General features: G+C 41.8%; 2 long non-coding RNA genes across 4 annotated transcripts in view; one reads left to right on the top strand and one right to left on the bottom strand.

Moving 5' to 3' along the window:
• The first annotated feature begins 807 nt into the window (after positions 1-807).
• On the top strand, positions 808-7902 carry LOC113909416. The gene is made up of 3 exons (XR_003515727.1): positions 808-852; positions 2728-2829; positions 5640-7902. It is a non-coding gene; the product is annotated as an uncharacterized LOC113909416 (long non-coding RNA).
• A 3019-nt stretch (positions 7903-10921) lies between these two features.
• Positions 10922-19686, bottom strand: part of LOC113909414 — a 31254-nt gene continuing 22489 nt past the window's right edge. For all 3 annotated transcript variants that reach the window (XR_003515724.1, XR_003515723.1, XR_003515725.1), the window contains exons 4-5: positions 15140-15219; positions 10922-11567 (exon numbers count right to left, since the gene is read on the bottom strand). This is a non-coding gene — a long non-coding RNA (uncharacterized LOC113909414). The remainder of the gene's footprint in view (positions 11568-15139; positions 15220-19686) is intronic.

Below are 19686 nucleotides of genomic sequence, written 5' to 3'. Positions count from 1 at the left end.
TTGTTACTGTTTTTGGCTTGAAGTCTATTTTGTCTGATGTAGGTATAGCTACCTCTGCTTTCTTTTGGTTTCCATTTCCATGGAATATTTTTTCCCAACCCTTCACTTTCAGTCTATATGTGTCTTTGAAGCTGAAGTGAGTCTCTTGTAGACAGCTTACAGTTGGGTCTTTTTTTTTTTTTTAATCCATTCAGCTACTCTGTCTCTTTTGATTAGAAAATTTAGTCCATTTACATTTAAAGTAATTATTGATATGTATGGACTTACTATTGCAATTTTGTTAATTGTTTTCTGAATTTATTGAAATTCCTTTCTTCCTCTCTTTCTCTTCCTTTGTGAGTTGATGGTTTTTTGGTAGTATGCTTTGATTCCTTTATCTTTTGTAGTATCTACTACAGGTTTTTGTTGTGTGGTTACCATGAGGCTTACATAAAACATCTTATAACAGTCTATTTTAAGCTGATAACAACTTAACTTTGAATGCATAGATTTATACACCCCCCATTTTGTTTTTGCTGTTCTGATTTACAGCTTTTTATACTGTGTATCCATTAACAAATTATTGTAGCTATAGTTATTTTAAATACTTTTGTCTTTTATCCTTTATATTACAGTTATGAGTGATTTACCTGCCATCATTACAATATTAGTCTGAATTTAACTATATATGTACTTTTACCAGTGAGTTTTATACTTATGTGTCATGTTACTAATTAATATCTTTTTATTTCAGCTTAAAGAACTTCCTTTAACATTTCTTTTAAGACCAGTCTAGTGGTGATGAACTCCTTCAGATTTTGCTTGTCTGGGAAACTCCATCTCTCCTTCATTTCTGAAGGAAAACTTTGCCAGGTAAAGTATTCTTGGTTGGCAGTTGTTTCTTTTGAATATATCATCCAACTCTCTTGTGGACTGCAAGGTTTCTGCTGAAAAATCTTTTAGTAGTCTAATGGGGGTTCCCTTGCTTTTCTCTTGCTGTTTTTAAGAATCACTCTTTATATTTAACTTCTTTTTTAAAAAAGATTTTATTTATTCATTTGAGAGAGAGAGAGAGAGCAAGCACACAAGCAGGGGGAGAGGCAGAAAGAGGGAGAAGCAGACTCCCCGCTGAGCAGGGAGCCCAACGTGGGGCTCGATCCCAGGACCTGGAGATCATGACCTGAGCCAAAGACAGAGGCTTGACCGACTGAGCCACCTAGGCACCCCTATATTTAATTTCTGACAGCTTACAGGCTAATTAGAAGTTAGACCCTTAGGTACCAGGTGGGAGAGTATGCAGTTAAACCCCTCTGGGAAATAAGCATTTTTTGCCTGCTCCCTCTATGCTGAGCCTGGCTGGACACCTGTTGGGGGTTGCTTCTGCACCCATTTGAAAACTGTGTCTTTGTTTGCTATAGTCCTGTTGTACTCATGTATGCAAACACCATTTACTATCAGAGCTAGGTGACTTGGGGGCCCATCCCTTGGGTGGCAGCCATAAAAGTTGAGGGGCTAGATATGTATATAAGCTCTTCCAGAGAGATGCTGGCAACTTAAATTTATTGTTGGAGGAAGCCTGAGGGGAAAGTTGAACTCCAGGGGGGATCACAGTCATCCCCTAGATGCATGCTGATTAGAAGCTGGATCCTCAGGCAGTGGCTTGTAAAATATGCAGTCACACCTCTTCCAGTGAAAGACTGGGAGATGGGTGTTTTTGCCTGCTCCCTCTGCACTGAGCCCTGGGGGGATAGCCACAGTGAGTGCTCTTGCACAAGCCCATTAACAGCTTCTTTGTCTGCTTCAGTCCCGTGGGACTCATGAATGCAGCTCCTGTTGGCTATCAGATCCAGGCAATCCGGAAGCTTGTCCCTTGGGTGGCAGCCACAAAAGCTGTGGCACCAGACATGTATACAAGCTCCTTCCAGAGAGATGCCGATGACCTGGTTTTACCATTGGAGTGAGCCTGAGGGGAAGGTGGGGAAGTGCCTATCAGCTTGTTCAGGCTCCAGGAAGATGGTCAGCACTTGGATACATGCTAATTAGAAGCTGGACCCTCAGGCAGCAGCCTGTAAAGTATATAGTCAAACCCCTTCCAGAGAAAGACTAGGAAACGGGCATGTTTGCCAGTTCCTTCTGCACTGAGGCTTGGAGGCACAGCCACAGTGAGTAGTCATGTACTATTAAGAATGGCTTCTTAAAAAAAAAAAAAAAAAAGAATGGCTTCTTCTTTTTTTTTTAATTTTTTTATTGTTATGTTAATCACCATATATTACATAATTTGTTTTAAGAATGGCTTCTTTATTCGCTGTAGTTCTGTGGGACTCAGGAACCCCAGCCCTGTAGGCTTTCACAGCTAGGTGATTTGGGAGCCCATCGCTCAGGGTAGGGAGCCTTAAAAGTTGAGGCACTAGATGCTCAGTTCAAACTCTTTCCTTCTCAGGGAGAAGATGGGAGTTAGGAGTTCCCTTGGATTGTATGGTCCTGTATCAGGGGTATGGTTTATGGGGAGACTGTGTCAGGTTTCCCTACCCAATTAGATGTGTTTTCTCAGTTGCCTGATATGTAGGAGTCACTCAGCCACTAGTTTCTGGATTTCTCTCAGAGGGAATTACTCCATGTGTACCTGTACATTTGGCACATCTATGGGAGAAGGGAAATTCTGCACCCTTTTATGCGTCCGTCTTGGTCTGCAGTCACTCCAGACTTACTTAGTATAAATGAGTTGGACAAAAGCATTATCTCTTTCAGAATCCAAATCCTAATGATGCTCAGTAAGTGACTTTAGGCAAAAAGTCAGTTGCAGCTTTGAAGGCAGAAATGAGCAGGAAGAATATTTTATTAAATTTTAAGGTAAGTTTAGTGATGTAAAGACAACTCGTTAAACAAAAATTAGTAATTTTCACTGTGCCTACAATGACATCCACTGAACTGCCACAAGAACATAGGAATCAAAACTTTTGCCAGACCATGATCTTTCCAATTTATAATTCATCTTTAATAGTACATCAAAAGGATTATTTTCTCAGAGGATGATGGTTGCCCTCTCTGATGATAATCTCCAAACACAAGACGGTAACATCTGTTAATTTGGCATAGTAACCTGTTAAGCAGCTAGCACCTGAACATCTATCTGTATAGTGAATGAATCACTTGCTTAATGATAGATAACTTTCAAATCTATTTCCAGCTCTGATATTTCTCCTGAACCCCAGACCCCAGTTGGCTTGTGAATAGCTTCACATGCTGGTCCCCTAGGTACCTCCAAGTCAACATGTCCAACTGAATTAAGCCATAATCTCTCCTCTTTACTTCTATTCCTAAAACTAGTCCTGTTCTTCAGTGAATGAATGGCACCCCTTAGGCCCACTTGCCCAAACCAGAAAGAAGTCATTTATGAGTCCTTTCCCTTTCTCACCACCCTTCCCTCCTAGCAATGACCAATCCTATTGATTCTCCTTGGTCTAGTGCATCTCCACCCTCACAACCACCTAGTATCAGCTCTCATCATGTCTCACTTGGGCCATTACAGCAATGTGTTTACTGGTCTCCCTGACATCCAAGTGGCTACCAGAATGATTTTGGAAAAAACATCTTAACATGCCAGTGTTCAAAATTCTGACAGTCAAAATCTAAATTCCTAGCATTTCATACAAGGTTTTTAAAGATCTTTCAACCTCATCTCCCAAAACAACTGTCTTCATTTACCCATGTATCACTACTAATACACATATCTTTTGCTTTGGGAGAACCAAACATTCTAGTTCCTCAAATCTTTTTGTGTGTTCTGTAAATAGTTCTTTTAGCTTAATGATTATTTTTTTTCCCTGTTGCCTTCTTTCAGTATTTTGTCTTTTATTTTTGACTTTCTGTGATTTGAAATGATATGTCTAGGTGTAATTCTTGGGGGCATTTATCCTGTTTGGTGTCCTCTGAGCTTCCTGGATCTGTGATTTGGTGTCTGACATTAATTTAGGGAAATTCTCAGCCATTATTGTTTCAAATATTTCTTTTATTCCTTTTTTTCTTTCTGGTATTCCCATAATGTGTATGTTACACCTTTGGTAGTTGTCCCAAAGTCCTTGGATAGTCTATTCTGTTTTTTTTTTTTTCTTGTTTAGTCTTTGTTCCCTTTGCTTTCAGTTTTGAAGGTTTCTATTGATATATCTTCAAGCTCAGAAATTCTTTCCTCTTGTGTCTGTGTTCAGTCTACTAATAAGTTCATCAAAGGCATTCTTCATTTCTGTTATAGTGTTTTTTGATATATAGCATTTCTTTTTGTTTTTTTCTTGGGATTCCTATATCTCTGCTTACATTGCCCTTCTGTTCTTGCATACTATGTACTTTATCCATTAGTCCCCTTTGCATAATAACTGTAGTTGTTTAAAATTCCCAGTGTGATAATTCCAACATCCAGACATGGCAGGATGTCTTCAAGTTATGTTTTTTGACTTTTAGTGTGCCTTGTAATTTCTTCTTGATAGGCAAGAATGATGTACCCATAAAAGAACTGCTATAAATAGATCTTTAGTAATGTGGTAGTAAGGGGTAGGGGGAGAGAAGTGTGCTCTATTCCTATGATTAGGTCTCAGTCTTTTAGTGACCTATGCATCTAGACTGTAAACTTCACAAGTATTTCTTAGTTTTTTTTCTCCCTCCTTAGGTGGGACAGGGTGGCTACTGTAGACTGGAGTTGGGTATTTCCCTTCTCCTGGGTCAGGTAGGTCCTGATAATACCCAGAAGGTTAGGCTCTGGTTAACTAGTTTCCCCTGAGGGAAGTCCTTATTAAAAAGAACAGAGTGCTCTGGTTTCAAAATGGTTCCTTTCCCCTTTCCCTGCCAAAGCATTAGAGGATTTTTGTCCGATATGATTATGAGAACCTAGTCTAGCTACTGGAGGTAAAACTCACAAAAGTATGGGGAAGTCTTCTATGACTGGGTCCCCCCAGAGATCTTGGGGGCAGTGGTTTGCCTTATGTCCTCACCTCTCCTGTAGATCCAAGAAGTGTTGTTGTCTTTTCAGACTGTTCATTTTTTCAGTTGTTGTTAGGATGGAGTAGTGACGTCCAAACTCCTTACATTCTATTATAATAATATCCCAGAATTTGGTAAGCAAGTTCATGTTTGCAGTATCTAAATGCATCATGGTTTTAGCAAGACAACTTTTTTTTAAAGATTTTATTTATTTATTGGAGAGAGATAGACAGAGATAGCGAGGGAGAGCACAAGTGGGGAGGAGAAGGAGAAGCAGGCTCCCCACTGAGCAGGGAGCCAGAATGGGAACTCGATCCCCTGGGATCATGACCTGAGCCAAAGGCAGACGCTTAACCAACTGAGCCACTCAGGTGTACCTTATCAAGACAACTTTATCCTCTCTCAGTCTTCCTCATTTCTGTCAGAAGCAGTCCATAATTTTTTAGTCACTTAGGACCACTGCCAAACCTTTGCCAACAACATATCTATATTCCAATCACAATAAATACAGTACCTTCTTATCATGGGAACCACCCTTCCTTACTTCTTCCTCTACCCCTCCACTTCTCAGGAGCAGATGACCTGGGTGAAGCGAAGCGATATCCCAGGAAAAGGAGGCCAGGAGCCAAGGACTCTCTCTGGAGCCTTGACTCAGTCTCCACCCTTCTCCTATCCATGTTCTCTCTTAGCTCACGGTGGGTCAGGATATGCACAGTTCAAGGACTACTCACGGCACTCTAGAGGGATAGCCCAACCTTCCCTGAAAAGGGGGAATCCTGTATGTCTACCAATTCTTCTAACCAGCAGAGGGCAGCACTGATGAAGGACAACACAGCCAAAAAAGGTGATCAGGATGGCTGCTACATTATCAACAAGGACTACGGTGTCCATGGCTCCATTGCTGGCAGCTTCAAGAGGGTGCAGCTCCCCAGCTCCAGAGTGCCCACCCCAACCCCCAGGACACATCTCTTCAGTGTGAGTGCCCCTCCAGCACCCAGCTCTGCTCTCAGAGCATCCCAGTGTTCACCTCACTCCTTCTGGCACCTGCTCATATCCTGGCTGGCACTGTTCTGTCTGTTTTCACAGGAGTTTGTCTCATCCATTTAAATTTTAAAATGCTATAGAAAGGAAATGGTACATTTCTTTTGTATGTTCTCAGTGTCTGAAGCCATATACTTAATGAATGACCTTATGGAGTACATATTAATTGCTTGAAAAGTACTTATTAAATTAATTGCAAATAGATGATTAAAGCCCAGTGTTTATGACAGAATCAAAAGAAACCATGTTTGTTGTAACATTGAATGTCAACTATACTTCATTTCACAAAATAATGTTTGTGAAAATGTTATGAAATTACGAAGACCCAACTATGTAAACTGTATCTAGTATTGAGCTAAAATAATGTTATTTATCTTTTAATGATAGGGATATTAATATGAATAAGACAACCTTCTGCTGTTAGGAGTCTAGCAGAAGAAACTAAGCTGATAATGCATAATTTCAGCAAAATGTAGAGTGCTACAGTATAAGTGTGCAGAAGTACCCTAAGAATATTTCAGAAACAGTTAATCTGCCCAAGGCCTTGGGAGAGAAAGACCTCAATACTAACTCTGTGTCAATTTGACAAGCCACCGTCCCTATCATTGAGCTCTTCAGTCAATAGCACATATTGAGTACCTACTCCATACAGACAAATGTATCAAACAAGTATTATGAGAGACAGCCTTAGTGTTAGCCCTGATCAAGGCAAGCTGTTGTCTCCTTAGAAACCCTGGAAAACAGGGGTCACAGAGAGAAACCAGAATATAGAGCTAACATCCTGCATAGCCCCCCGAAGAAGGAGAATTTTTGGACCAGGACATTTCCATACATTCCTGTGTAAGAAGTTGGATCAGTGGTTAAGGATATCCAAATTAAGTATGCCCAGATAAGTATTATTAGGCATGAAGTGTGAAAGCAATAAGCAGAGTTTTCTTTGAGCTTCCGAGTTTTCTTTTATCAGTGATTGGCTGTCCATACCGTCCTCATATATTTGACTTATCAGAAAGAAAACATGCTTTCTCAACCTGCTTTCTGCCACACTTTGTGTTCCCCAAAGAAAAGAAGATCAAAAGGCCTAAGAGTGCTTACCAACCCCACAAGGATGCTTCCTGCCACAGCTTAGGGTGTCTGTGGCAGTGGTACCCATGGTGATTTGAAAAACCAGGTTACCTAAAGGGATATAATGACCTAAAGCATTAACATTAGCAGGAATCTTGGAGAGTATCCCACAAAACCCCGCCTCCATTTTACTGGTAAGGAAACGGAGGCCTAGAGAAGTAGAGTGACAAGCCTAAGGCCACAAAGCAAGTTACAAACAGAGCCTGGACCAGAACTCAGGACTCCTGGCTTCCAGAACAAGTAGACTAGAACTCATTTGAAATAGAGTTCAGCCTATTTTCTGTCTCTGCTCTGCCCCTCAGCCTACATAGGGCCTGCACCTGACCATCTGAAATCAGGCATGCTTGAAAGGGTTTGCCTTTTCACATTGGTTTTACTGCTCTACATCCCACACATACGCATTTTCCCAAAATAAGTGTCATTTTCAAGCCTCTTGACAGATCACGAGCTGAAAGCCCACCTCCTGACTGGTACAGGAGAATGACTCACCTTCTGAACCATCCACTGCACAAGGCCCAAGTAGTAGAGCATGGACATGACACATCCAAAGGAAAGGATGATTGGTAAGGTCTGTAGTGCGAATGGCAGGGCAACTGGTGAGATAAATGTGCTCATTTGTGCCATAAGCGAACTGTGTTTCAGGCCTCTGAATTAAGATGTTGGTGAGGCTGCGGAGAAAGGGGAACCCTCCTACACTATTGATGGGAATGCAAATTGGTACAGCCACTCTGGAAAACAGTATGGAGGTTCCTCAAAAAGGTGAAAATAGGGCTACCATATGACCCAGCAATTGCACTACTGGGTATTTACCCCAAAGATACAAATGCAGTGATCGAAGGGGTACGTGCACCCCAATGTTTATAGCAGCAATGTCCACAACAGCCAAACTGTGGAAAGAGCTTAGATGTCCATCAACAGATGAATGGATAAAGAAGATGTGGTGGGTAAACACACACACACACACACACACACACACACACACACACACACACACACACACACACAATGGAATATTATGCAGCCATCAAAAAAAAGAAATCTTGCCATTTGCAATGACGTGGATGGAACCAGAGGGTATTTTGCTAAACGAAAGAAGTCAGTCAGAGAAAGACAAGTATCATATGATCTCACTGATATGAGGAATTTGAAAAACAAGACAGAGGATCATAGGGGAAGGGAGGGAAAAACAAAACAAGAGAAAATCAAAGAGGGATACAAACCATAAGAGACTCTTAATCTCAGGAAACAAACTGAGGGTTGCTGGAGTGGAGGGGGGTGGGGGGGATGGGGTGGCTGGGTGATGGACACTGGGGAGGGTATGTACTATGGTGAGCACTGTGAATTGTTTAAGACTGGAGAGAGCCCTGAAACAAATAATATATTATATGTTAATTAAAAAAAGAAATCTGAATTTAAAAAAGGAAAAAAAATAAAAGAGTCCAATCTGAGGACACAAGTCGTGTGACTTCCTTTTCTTCAAGTTTCCATATCGGTAAGATGTGATATAAAGGTTTATTCTTGGGGTGCCTGGGTGGCTCAGTTGGTTAAGCATCTGCCTTCTTCTTGGATTGTGATCTCGGGGTCCTGGGATAGAGCCCCACATCAGGCTCCCTGCTCAGTGGGGAGCTTGCTTCTCCCTCTCCCTCTCCCTCTGTTCCTCCAACCACTTGTGCTCTCTCTCTTTAATAAATAAAATATTTTTAAAAATTTTTAAAAAAGGTTTATTTTTTAAGACTGTTCTAATGAATAACCAAAGTATTTTAAAAAAGATTTTATTTATCTATTTGACTCATAGAAAGCACAAGCAGGGGGAGCAGAAGAGGAAAAAGGGGCTCAATCCCAGGACCCTGAGATCATGACCTGAGCTGAAGGCAGACGCTTAATTGCTTAATCGACTGGGCCACCCAGGCGCCCGTAACCAAAGTATTTTTAAGAAGGAGGAAAAGTATTCTTGTTCCCCTATGGATCTCTACCCGATATCCAACTACTCCAAGGGCAAAAGTAAAGGCTAAGCCACAAATCAATTACTTATGGTCTTACGGTCCTTTGATGTACCAGACATATTTGATCAATACACAAACTGGTTTCCTCATGTCTGAGTATTGGACAAGGAAAAAAAATTAGAAGAGAGATCTCAAATGAAAAGAAGAGAAAACAAAAAGAACACGTTGTCCATTGAGATGCATCAGGAACACCAACAATGACAAAAGGCTTCACAGGTCAGAGCTGAATTTCAGAGCTGTTCTCATTGTGAACTCATCTCACTTAAAGTGAATAAAATCTGGCTTCCAAAATCCATCCTGTTAATGAGTAATGTCTTTTTAGCTCTATCTTCTCAGTGTCAAATAAATCAAGGATCGAAAATTAAGGTTGTAGTCTGGTGTGTTTCTCCAAATTATCACTGTTGTGAACATTCTTGTGTGTGTGTGCATGTGTGTGTGTGTGAACATTTTCTGTGCATCCACTGGAGAATAGGCAGAAAAGAGGAACTTCATAGAGAGTCTGAAAGTTATTCTCTCACCCCAGGCCTGCGATCAAAGGACACGTGCATGCCATAGTTAGATGAGCTGTGGCTGCTGTAGAATCCTGCTCAGTTTACACTGGACAGTAAATTTGCCCCTTAAACTCTAAGGAATTGTAAAAGATAGCAACGGACTCAAGAAGTCTGGAGGACTCGAGGGAAAAAAAGCATAAAGAGTCTCAGGGAAGTAAGGGAGACACATATGACCACCAAATCAATTCAATAGCTTAATGCAGCTGCAAGCCTCTTTGTTTTACTTCATTGAAAAGGAGCATGTTTTTTCTCATTTTTGACACCAGCCCTGACAATAAACAGACTGAAACTCTTCTCTGAAACAACCCCTCCTGCCCCCTAGCAATGTTGAGACACGAGGCTACAAGAACCCAAAGTCCAGTGCCCGGAGGCCTGTTGCTGTCTGCTCCCTGAGCCTTGGGTTTGTAAGTGTAGGGGAGTGGTTTGAGAGATGGCTCAGGAGCTGTCAACAGAGAAAAAGGGAAGATATTGAAATCTTACTCATCATTTCATCCAGAGCTTCAGGCAGGAGTTTTTAAAGGGCTTTAGACATCTTGTTAGTTTTTTACCAAAGAACCTTTTTCAGAAAGTGGTGAACCAGGACCAAGAGCACCAAACAGGTGAGGACAGACAAGGTCAGTGCCCTCTGGGAATCCACGATGCAGATGCCAGGAAGTAAGCAGCTTAAGCTAAAAAGAGAAGGTACGGAGTGAGGATCAGCAAACAGGGCTCCTTGGGGGCAGATGAAGTTCTGGTCATGAATGTCTGAGACTTAAAGCAAGAATAACCCTCCAGCGACCTTGCTACCCAGTCCTAAGTGCCAGGCTGAGCTGCAGTCCTCAAAGTCAGGATAGATGGCCGTTTTCTTCTTGAGGATTCCCAAGGAGAGTCCAGCTTAGTTTGAATACTACATTTTTTTCATTTATCTCTAATGAAATCTCACTTCTATTTTATCTGATAACCTCTTTCTGTCCCTTGAAGTAGATTTGATCAGCATCTACCATTGGACTCTTCAAAAGTCATCTGTCCTCAAAACCATATAACCTCAGTCATTTTAATCTTCCCTCTGGAGCAAAACCACGTAAGCAAGGCTACTAATAAGAAGTACAGCCATATGGTTCTCACTTCATGGCTCCATGACTCACCTCACAATAAGATTTTTGTTTTGGGGCGCCTGGGTGGCTCAGTCGTTAAGCGTCTGCCTTTGGCTCAGGTCATGATCCCAGGGTCCTGGGATCGAGCCCCGCATCGGGCTCCCTGCTCCACAGGAAGCCTGCTTCTCCCTCTCCCACTCCCCCTGCTTGTGTTCCTGCTCTAGCTATCTCTCTCTCTCTGTCAAATAAATAAATAAAATCTTTAACAAAAAAAGATTTTTGTTTTCACTATCCCACCTCTCTCTCATAATGGGATCAATGTCCCATACATCACTGACAGTATATTTTAAACAGATGTTTTCTCCCTTTTTAAGGTATTTTATATCATTGATCTTAATAATAAAGCTAGAAATAAGTAATACATACTAGGCTTCTCTTGTAAAGGCTACAAGAACCAGGCCCTGCTGTAAATCAAGAGCCAAACCCAGATTCTCTCAAATATTTAAGTCTATCAAATAGTACAGTTTTGAAAAATAGTTTATCCTCAGATTTTACCTATTCCTGGAAGTGCAACTCCAATAAATTATGGTTCACTTACAAGTAATTAAGATCTATACATCAAATAGCCCTTTAGATCAGTTTGTGAAGAGAGTTGCTTTCCATGTAGTAATTGTCTTGACACAAGGTCACATTCCTAAAATAATTGCGTCTCTTGCTTCCGTGAATTCTCAACACCTCACCCAAACAGGCTCAGCAGGATCTTCTTGAACAAGCCAGCATGTGTTTTGTAGGAACTTCTTGCTCTGATGAAAGGTTGTATGTTCCTCCTGATAAGCACCCAAAAACTAAGTTACAAAAATTACTGCATCCCATTTGTATCAATACCCAGAACTTAGATTACCTGGCCTGAGGAAGATTTTTCTATTAATCAATGAGGAAAGTATTCAGCCAGGGGACACTAGATAATGTGGCAACGGCAAAAAGGTCAGATCAAACCTTGCCAAGGAGGAGCAAGTCAGAATAGGCCTACCCAACCTGGACTAGTAATCAGTAATCTCCTACCACGGAAGTGGACACTTGTCACATCAGGAGAGACTCTTGAGACTTACTTCTCCCTTGTTCCTTAGGGACAAAGGATGGTTTAGCTTCCAGATTCAGAAAAGGGCCTATTCTCAGAGGTAGCCTTGACCATTCTTCCCTAAAAGCCACATGAACCCCTACCCCTGAGCAGTAAATCAGATGTGCACTGACAGGCTGGAAGGAAAACACCACCACCCTCAAGAATCCCTGGTGGGCAGGGCCTGAACCAAGAAGCCCAGCAATAGAGCTATTCCAGTTTGATTTAACATTGATATTGTGCTTTCTATGTGCTGGGCTCTTTGTCGGAACTTTACAAGGAGTAACTCACTGACTCCTCAGAATTCTTGAGGTGGTTACTATTCTCTTTTCCATTTTACAGAAAACAGAGAAGTTAAGTAACTTTCCCAAGGTCACAGAAGCTATAAGGAGCATAGACAGAATGCAAACTCAGGCAGCCTGGCTTCAGAATCTGAGCTCTCAACCGTCCTCCTATGCTGCATCTTACCTGGGCCAGGCTCACCCATCTCTGACCTTCCTAAGTATCCTCAGCACATTGAAGTCATAAGAGCAAAGATCTCCAATCTCCAAACTCTTGGAAGGTCCAAAGAAGGCGAGGCCAGCATGAAGGTCCCAGCTGGCCATCACGCTGAGGCAGGACAGGTTGGCCAGAGCTGGGACCAGTCACTAAGTTCAGATACCCAAGGGTCTTGGCTCACAGATTTCCATGACTCTTTCTCCACTGCTATCTCTCCCATCTGAGATGCTCCCTCTTCCTTATACATAGCCTTCCTTTTCACTCTTCCCTCCTCCTCATTTTCCCTTTGCAGGGAGCCCAAGCCTGTGTTAGCTGAGTAGAGTGTATATTACCAGATATAGGGAATCTGAGAAAAGAGAAAATAATCTTTATCACCACCTAACTGAATCAATTCAAGAGGATACTTTAGGATCTCAAGAACTCTGTTGCCTTTCCATGCTTGATAGAGAACGTAGTGAGTAAAAAGGATTGCTTAGAGGTGTCAGTGTGCCCAAGGGACATCATTATCTCTGGAACATCATTTGCAAAGTGTATCAAGGAACTAATTTAGTTTTAATCCTAGACTTCCTGTGTGTGTGTCAGGTACCTTTGGTTTGCCCCTCCAGATCTACTCTCTACCTGGCTCTGGACCCTAGGAGCCTGACCCTGTGGACTATGGGTTCCTATGCCCTCCAGCTCATCTAGTTGGGTTCTACCAGGGGGACCCAGAAAGAGATCAGAGAGTATGAAAAGGTTGAAGTCAGGGTATTGAGGAGGTCTTTATCTGACTCTCCTGGGTTCTCTTACATCTTATCCCTTCAGGCCTGGGAGTAGTAAGGGTTCACTGCTTACTGCCTCAGGTTCTTGCACGATTCTTTCTTGTGGCTCCGCTACATCTGGCACACATCTTTGTAATGGTCTCTTTGTAAACAAACCCTCCTATAATCTGAATTTAAATATTCCATCTGTTTCCTCTTGGGACCCAAACTGATACACTAGGTGAAGCTGATTTAAAATTATACCCAGTCAAATGCCAGTTCAGTAAAGCCACTGCAAAATTAGAGGGGGTGCACTAGTCCAAAAATAAATAAAAATCACATGCCTAGAAAAGATTTCTGTAATCACTTCGTAACCACATTTGCCTATTTCCTGGGAACTAAAGTTCAGTGGGTACCACCAGAAATCAGTTAAGAACAATCACTTCAGCAAAATCTATTAACAGCCTGATCCTAGAATATCAAGTTGAAACTGGACCTCTCTGGTAAAAAATTAAAATAAAAAGAAAGCCGTAAGAGGCATTGCAAAGGAAGAGAGAAAACAAACTCTCAAACCCTTTTAAACCAATTGAGAAGCAGGGCACAGAGGTGTGGGAGTTCATGGCCTTGGTATCCTACTTGGCCTGGGATCTTGTTAATACTACCAAGCTCTTTACTTTACATAACGGTACAATTTGAGGGTTAGTAACTGTGTTCTATCTGGAAGCTGAGTTGAGAAAAAAAATCTGTCTGATAAGTGGTGAAACGTAATACCTTGGCCATAGCTTGCTGTGAAGTATTTACCCACTGATAAATTCTCCAGGTATGTGTATGAGAGGCTTTTCAGATATGGACTAACAATAGCCCTGTCTCGTGCTTACTGCCTGTAGCCTCAACTGACAGAGCAAGAAAGAGTAGGGTAAAGGTGGTGGGTAGTGCTAGCTGAACAGAGCATTAGTGGACACTACAGGTCAGGCTCAGCAGCCAAGGTGTTTGTGCATTTTCTCAATGACCTTATCCACAGGATGCAGAAACTCCCAACTAAGAGGGACAAAGTTATAGAAACTCCTAGGGTCTGGGGTACTAGCACTTAGCAGTTAGAATGGAGAGCTTAGGATGACTTTCAGAAAATCCATCTCCAGTGCTGTTGACATTGTGACCCAGGCTGATTATTGTTGCTTTCGCTTAAAGTAAGAATGACTGAGTCTGAAAAGCAAAAAAGGTTATCAATAGGCCAAAGTGGAAAGCCAAATAGGAGGTGGAAAACCATGGGAGACAAGAGAAAGGTCTATCAGATGGAGGCCAGCAAACTTACAATGGAGGCAGAGACTCTGTGAACCTGGGGATGACCAGTTCTGAGAGCCATCAGCCCAGGCTGAGTGAGAAGGCAACCTAAACTGAACAATTAAGCCAGGTGCTTAATTGCTGAGTTATGATGGATGTATTACCTTAGAAAAGAATGCTTTCTCCACAGAGTACCCAAATCTGTTTCATGTGCCCATTTCAGAAACAGAAAACATCAGATCTTCTTCACACTAAGGGTGGAGATCCAACCCCAAAGGTCCAGGAAGGCAGTAAAGTGAGATATCCAAATGGCCCTTCAACCCACCCTCAACTTCTTCCTTCCAGAACTCTTATCTCTCAGAGTTAGAGATAACACTGGTTCTGACAGGCAGTAAAGTCTTCCCAGATAAGAATCCTTCTCTCATTGGGGAGAATCACGACTCTATCTCCAGTGACCTTTTCAAGCCAAGTCCTAGGTTCTGTTGTTAGCAAAAGTTTCTCCTGGTTTCTAGTATCCAGTTAATGCTGATCAGAGACTTCCTATGCTGATACAATTTGCTCCTATTTATACATTCTTTTAATAATTTCATTAGGAATTTGAGGACACAAAAGCTCTAGCTTCTTCAGCTGCAGATAGCAGATTCAGGCCCTAATGAGAGAAAAAATGTGGAGGATGGGAAGGAGCCCCTACCAAGGACCTGGGAACCTGTACAGCTCATACCCACCCACCTATCTTGCTATGCCCACCAATCCCTGCCAGGCTTACCATCCTCCCAGGAAGTCAGAACAGTTGCTCTGATAGGACAGCCAGAAGAGACAGCAGACTTGGTAGAAGCAGTTGGTGAGCTAGGAGGAAAAGTGAAAAAGAGATATAATCTGTAAGAAGGGGGAGAAATCAATGATTTTCAGTGATGTATAAAATCAGGTAGCATGGCAAATGAGAAGAATATGCTAGATTTGGCAGTGAAAAGGTGACTGGTTCTTATGAGAGAGCTGTTTACAGGACAGCTAAGGACCATACCAAGTACTAACGGGCTTTCAGAGCAACTGGACTTCTCATACATTGATGGTGGGGATGATTTCCACAAGAATATGCAAAAACAAAATACAAAAATCAACTGTGTTTCTGTGTACCAAGAAATGAAGTTTAATGAAAGACACTTTAAGATATAATTTTTAGGGGCACCTGGGTGGCTCAGTCAGTTAAGCGTCTGCCTTTGGCTCAGGTCGTGATCCCAGGGTCCCTCTCCCTCTGCCCCCTATTCGTGCTTGCTCTCTCTTTCTCTCTCAAAAAAATAAATAGAATCTTTTTTAAAAAGGTATAATTTTTAAAATAGTGTATCTTCAAATATTTTTTTCTGTCTCTCCCATCTAACCCCTCTTTCTAGGACTCCAATTATATGTATATTAGGCCACTTGATAATATCCCAGGGATCTCTAATACTGTTCTCTCTCTCTTTCAGTCTTTCCCCCACTGTGTTTTATTTTGGATAGTTTCTATTGCTATGTCTTCAAGTTTACTAATCTTTTCTTCCGCAATGTCTAAGCTGCTATTAATCCCATTCAGTGTACTTTCATTCCAGATGTTGTGTTTTCATTTCTAGAAGTTCAATTTAAAACATTTTGTTTATGGTTGTTTAAACTGTCTGCAGGTTATATGACACACAGAAGGCCTTTCTGCTCCTATCTCACCCCCAGAAAAATTCCATTCTCTTCTGTGATTTCCGCAGCCATCTGTCACACAGACAGAAAGCCTCTCCAGCAGACCAGTAACCCAGTTGAAACAAACACACAAACCAACCAACCAAAACACTCACCACTTACAACTCAAATGCACAGTGCTTCCTAGGCTGTTATGCAGCAGGCACCTGATAGATACTTGTTGGATAGTTACTAATGAAGAACAACTCAACAACCCCCGCCAAAAAAAATCCAAATAAAAAATGGGCAGAGGACCTGAATAGACATTTTTCCAAAGAAGATATACAGATGGCCAACAAACACATGAAAAGATGCACAACATGACTAATCATCAGGGGAATGCAAATCAGAACCACAATGAGATATCACCTCACACATGTCAGAATGGCTAGAATCAAAAAAGACAAGAAAGAACAAGTATTGATGAGGAGATGGAGAAAAAGGAACCCTCACGCATTTCTGGTGGGAATGTAAATTGGTACAGCCACTGTGGAAAATAGTATGGAGTTTCCTCAAAAAATTCAAAATAGAACTACCATATGATCCAGTAACTTCACTACTGAGTATTTACCCAAAGAATACAAAAACACTAATTCAAAGAGATACATGCACCCCTATGTTTACTGCAGTATTATTTACAATAGCCAAGATATGGAAGCAGCCCAAGTGTTCATCCATCGACGAATGGATAAAGATGATGTGTATATACATATACATTCTTCCACATATGCATATATACACATATACATATATACACATATATATGTGTGTATATACCTACAATGGCATATTACTCAGCCATTAAAAAGAATGAGATCTTGCCATTTGTGACAACATGGATGGACCTAAAGTGAAATAAGTCAGAGAAAGACAAATACCATATGATCTCACTTACATGTGGAATATAAAAAACAAAACAAATGAGGAAACGAAGCAGAAACAGACCCATAAATACAGAGAACAAATTGATGGTTCACAGAGGAAGGAGATGGAAGGGATAGGCAAAATGAATGAAGGGGAGTGGGAGGTGCAGGCTTCTCATTATGGAATGAATAAGTCATAGAGGTGAAAGGTACAGCATAGGGAATATTATCTGTTGTATTATAATAGTGTTGTATGGTGACAGATGAGAGCCTCACTTGTGATGAACATAGCATAACATATGGAGTTGCTCAATCACTGTGTTGTACACCTGAAACTAACATTGTGTGTCAACTATACTTCAATTTTTAAAAAAGGGAACATTTTTTTTAAATAATGAAGACAGAAGAAACCATGCTGTAAGGAAAGGAGCTAGATAACTTTGAACACCAGGATCTTTTAGGCACTCCTGAAATCCTCCCCTGTGGGTGATCCCTTCTTGAGCTCTATGGTTGGGTCTACCAGTGTTAACACAATGCTGATGTCATTTAGCCACCTCTGGGGAAAATGCTGAAAATTTGTTTAAAAGTTATATTAAGAGGGAAAGGTCAAGAGACTGAAAATTTCAAGAGACTGAAAATTCCAACTTTCTAATCATTGGCTAAGCTAAGGCTGAGTGGTTATATTATCTTGCTATCAGCTAAGGAAGAGAACAGATCTAGAAATTATCCTGTTTCCAAGAGAATGACTGAAGAAATCAAGTACCAAGGAGGAGTATTTGGATGCCCTCCTGTTCCTCTCTTACTCAATTCCATCTTAAGTCCTTGGCGCCAGCCAGGGTCATAAAATAGCTATTATCTGGGGGCTTAGAGCAGATTATCTTGTAGAGTCATATAGATTTTTAGAGCAAAATAAAGATCTTCCTGCTAACCACAACTGCACTGATTGTAGATAATCCAAATCATCAAGCCATAGGCAGTCACCTGATGGGCATGGCATAAGGACTCTATACTCTGTTGGCTCTGCATTCAGGCCCTCAGTGAACTCAACAGCCTATTACACCTCCCACTTCCTGGAGAGGACATCCAGTTCCTCTCTCTAACCTGACCTTAAGAAGTCTCCTTCCATGCTCCTGTCTTCCCAAAACCCTGAAGGTCATTTCCATCAGACCCACTGATGTCCAGCACCGTTATGTTCTACACAAGAACTTCCTATATCAGGGCACTTGAGTGGCTCAGTTGGTTAAGCATCTGCCTTTGGCTCACATCATGATTCCAGGGTTCTGGGATCGAGTCCCACGTCGGGCTCCATGTCCAGCTTGAGATTCTTTTTCTCCCTCTGCTCCTCCTACTTGGGCTCGTGTGCTCTCTCTCTCAAATAAATAAATAAAAACCTTAAAAAAAAAAAAAAAGAACTTCCTGTACCTTCTCAGATGCCACCTCCTCCCAGTTCCCCTCTGTTACCCCCTGGGTAAAGCACTCCTTATACTTGCTGCTTCCTCCTATACCAGCCCTCCCAACCCCCACCATTGGCACTTTCCCCCACTAGGCCTTGTGTTGGAGCAGAGCTTATGTTAGAGCTAGGGCCTTTATGCCCTCTCACCAGAGGGCAAGTTCCTTGAGTGAAGAGCTTGTGAGGTAGAAAAAGAGATAGGGAGTAGGGTGCAGAGGGAAGCATTTAAAGATATATTTCTTCAACATCACAATTTTGGATAGTGTGGACCCTGAATACCAGGCTATTTGAATTACTGCAGGCAGTTAAAATGGCAGGTTTAAAGGGGAGGTGACAACAAGTGTTTTGCAAGGATCCCGTTATTTTTATAATCCCATTATTTTTGTATCCAGTTATAGTTTATTTTTTGAAATGCTTGCCATTTCTCATGGAATTCTGATGCTTTTTGAATTTTGCTGGCAAGAACGGTAACGTCTTTTTCTCTCTAGCTTTATCCCACACACAGGTTCCTGCGACAGTGAGACACCAGATGTGTGAAGGCTGTGGAAAGAGAGGAAGGACATGATAAATGCCCCTCCATGCTGCAGCGCTGGGCTTGGCCATACCAGATCACCTGCTCTTTCAGGAAAGAGTTTCTAAAAATACCTAACTGAAAGATCAACCACACGTTATCCGACCACAATAGGGAGGTTGGGAATATGGTAAATACTAAGGGCTTATAACCTCTCTGCCCTGGCATTGGGGATTTCTGTCTTCCCTCCCGTCCTCTGCTTCTCCATCCTGTTTGTACTTTCTCTATCTCTCTGACTCTCCTTCCCTCTCTCTCCCTCAAAGCCCCTCCTTCCTTTCTCCTGTCTCTCCAAGCACACTTTGCAGTGCTCTTCCTGAGAATGCTGTGATGGAGACAGCTCTGAGAAAACAGCCTGCGGAATGCCTGTGGGGCCACCGCAGTCCTTGCAGAGTGGAGCTGGTGACCGAGGCAGATGGTGCTGTGTGTGTGCTCTGTGTGTCAGAGAGCAGGTGGGTGAGCAGTCATGGCCTTGTGATGGGGATGGACGAGGCTTGGGGAGAACCCAGGGAGGCCTGTGAGTGTGCTCGTGCTATAGACATTCAGCATCAACAACCTTCTACAATTAGTCTTATAAGGATGTGGATTCAAATCTTTACTTTCTGTTTGCTAAACTTCATGGGAGACTTTTGGTTGGGTTCTGGTTAGAAAATCCTGACCTCCAGTATCTCTTATTGATTTATGATTGGCTAATTATTTCCATGGCTAAATTGTGAGGTGGATAAAGTCTA

The sequence above is a fragment of the Zalophus californianus genome, chromosome 6 (genome assembly GCF_009762305.2).
Source record: "Zalophus californianus isolate mZalCal1 chromosome 6, mZalCal1.pri.v2, whole genome shotgun sequence".
In the NCBI taxonomy this organism is placed as follows: domain Eukaryota; kingdom Metazoa; phylum Chordata; class Mammalia; order Carnivora; family Otariidae; genus Zalophus; species Zalophus californianus.
The sequence above is the reverse complement of the archived record's forward strand: the minus strand, read 5'-3'. Positions and strand labels throughout refer to the sequence as shown.